The sequence below is a fragment of the Pseudophryne corroboree genome, chromosome 5 (assembly GCF_028390025.1).
Source record: "Pseudophryne corroboree isolate aPseCor3 chromosome 5, aPseCor3.hap2, whole genome shotgun sequence".
NCBI classification, from domain to species: domain Eukaryota; kingdom Metazoa; phylum Chordata; class Amphibia; order Anura; family Myobatrachidae; genus Pseudophryne; species Pseudophryne corroboree.
In genome coordinates, this window is record NC_086448.1 from 91,044,296 (window position 1) to 91,047,400 (window position 3,105).

The 3,105-nt window shown below is 41.8% G+C and overlaps 1 pseudogene; it reads left to right on the top strand.

Moving 5' to 3' along the window:
* The first annotated feature begins 1,151 nt into the window (after nt 1-1,151).
* LOC134930339 (5S ribosomal RNA) lies at nt 1,152-1,270 on the top strand (annotated as a pseudogene).
* The last annotated feature ends 1,835 nt before the right edge of the window (nt 1,271-3,105 follow it).

Sequence of the window (3,105 nt, forward strand, 5' to 3'; positions counted from 1 at the left end):
ATTCTTAACAGGAAGTGATGCAGCTTCGCGTCCACATCACTTCCGGTCACGAAGTTTCCACGCCGGTTGTGGTGATGATATTGTAGCCAGCTGGATGTTTATTTTCACATCCCCCATCCTGGCCCATTCTGTAATTGCTGGCCTGTTTTGACCTGTAATCCAACCGTGCATTTAATCTTCGATGCTGCGGCATTTGACGACTTCCGGTCTCCGAGACCGGAAGTCACGTACACATGCCCGGCGATGTACCCACGAGAAGTCCGGAGTTTAAAAGCCCTCCTATTACTGAGCTGAGGCTTCGTCCTTGGCCTCAGTACCCTCTAAGTTTAATTAAACCTTTCCTAAGCAAATTTTGACTTATATTCTTTCACTCTCTAATTATCCATATACAAACTGCAGAGGTCAATCAGTATAATTAATATTACTACTTCCGGGTCCTGAGACCGGAAATGACATGCAGGATGTTACATAACATCACCTCAACCTCTTCCTCTGCCTCATGATTGGTCCTCATAATCGGACCACTCCCACTTTTGCCTTAAATAGACTGCCTTCCACCACTTCTTCACACAGTGAACAAGCCACCATCCGGTGAAACGGCCGTCTGTGTCTAGTGGAGCTGAGCAGTGCACGGCTCAGCCCACTCATCTCCTGGTATCGTATAATATGAAATTTTGATCATTTAACTATCTAAGATTCGCCTAATCTGCTACTTATTTATTTCAACTGTGTAACACTTATTACTCCTAGAATGTTTTCCTAGTCTTTTCAAAAATCTCTTCTTATGTCTTTAGCAGTGAAATAAAAATCACACATCTTAAAGTCTCCTATCTTTTTACTGTCGTCAGGGCTTAAGATACCTGTGTAATTTCACACTTATTTTCATTAGGCACAGGAAACCCATCTCTCTCGTCCTATGTCTACCATATGAGATATGTGGCTGACAGTGGATAATAGAAGACGGGACCTGTACCTATACGTTTCCTAGACTCTTTATTTCTTTTCCAGTACTCTCTCATTTTTGATGCCAGTCATACGTCTATTCGGCAATGCAAAAGCAACAGAAGGACTGTGCACAATAATGAACAATAGAAGTACTTCTTTTGGTATATGCCAATAACCATATACCATTGTATTCACAATCTAGATGTCATTACTACCATATTTCACTGGGTACGCCCAACCTCACCTGATCTTGGAAGCTAAGCAGTGAATAGCCTGATTAGTACCTATTTGGGAGACTGCTAGGGAATATCAGGTGTAGTAATAAATATCTCTGTGTTTGTGAAAAACGGAGGTGTTGGAGCAACCTTTGACTATTACCATTTTCACACCTATATTTCCCTTCTCTTATCTATTTAGTTTCTCTGATTTTCTACTTATCTGCAATAAGTATTTGTTCTCTTATTTATTGTACTTTAATGTCATAAACTTCTAAGTAGCAGATTAAACCCTTACCAGGTTATATCTTCTCCACAGGTAATTATGTAAGGATCACAATCGCAGCATATTTGCAACATATGTAATGCCTATGCACTTTATGCTAAAGATTATCCATTATCCTGTGACATTCAAATTCAATTTCTAATATTTTCACCTCAGGTGTCACTGTCATCCTTATCAGCTACATTAATTGTAGATTGATTACTCTTAATTATTCCATGATTGAGAATCATTTCTTTTAACAATTTAAAAAAAACACAAGTGAGAAAGGCTATATCAAGCTTATGGTCTCTTCTTAAAAGTGTTATAAAAATGTTTATATGTGTGTTGATCTTGTGTACCATATTGTAATGAGATTCGTATTAAAAGTTAAGTTTTAGTTTTTCAAGCGTGCCCCAACAAAGAGTCTCTCTTCTTCTTTGCAACCTCGTTATGTATTATTGACTCTGGGTGCACCGCCAACAACCTCCTTGATTACCGATACATGTCCTATACATTTGTACTGTTGGTTCACAAGGGACAAATTCTTTAAGAGCCCATTATAAAGAAATTTTCACAATCCTGTGCGGCACCAATTAACCCTTTTTCCTGGCTTATGTACGCGACTGCTGTTACATTGTCCGACTGGATCTGCACGGGTTGATCTTGAAGAAGATGTACCGCTTGTAGAAGGCCGTTGTAAATGGCTCTCAACTCCAGAACGTTTATGTGAAGGCAGGTTTCCTGACTTGACCATTTTCCTAGGAAGCTTTTCCCCTGTGTGACTGCTCCCCAGCCTCGGAGACTTGCATCCGTGGTTACTAGGACCCAGTCCTGAATCACGAACCTGCGTCCCTCTAGTACAGAGCTGGCCAAACCAGTCCTCAAGATCTACCAACAGTTCACATTTTCCAGACCACCTAGCTCGTGCTCAGGTGTAGTCATTACTAATTAAGATGTGCTGCATTCATTCCTAACTGACAATTCTACAGATCTCCAGGAGGACTGGAAAACATGAACTGTTGGTAGATCTCGAGGACCGTTTTGGCCAGCCCTGCTCTAGTAGGTGAGAACTGTGTAGGAGCGAAATCCTGGATTTGGAGTACAGGATTATCTTCCGGTGCATGTGTAGGTGGGATCCGGACCACTTGTCCAACAGGTCCCACTGGAATACTCTGGCTTGAAACCAGCCAAACTGTATGGCCTCGTAGGCCGTCACATTTTCCCCAACAACCGAATGCATTGATGTATTGACACTCTTGTTGGTTTCAAAATTTGTTTGACCATTCTCTGGATTTTCAGAGCCTTTTCTACCGGAAGAAATACTCTCTGTACTTGTGTGTCCAGTATCATCCCCATAAAGGACAATCTTGTTCTCGGTTCCAATTGTGACTTCAGAAAATTCATGATCCAACCGTGTTGTTGGAGTACTGACAGGGAGAGTGCAATGTTCTGCACCAACCGTTCCCTAGATCTCGCTTTTATCAGGAGATCGTCCAGGTAAGGCATTATATTGACTCCTTGTTGTTGAAGGAGGACCATCATCTCTGCCATCACCTTGGTGAATACCCTCGGTGCCGTGGAGAGCCCAAACGGCAATGACTGGAACTGGTAATGGCAATCCTGTACTGCGAATCTCAGATAAGCTTGGTGAGGAGGATAAATGGGAACATGCAAGTAAGC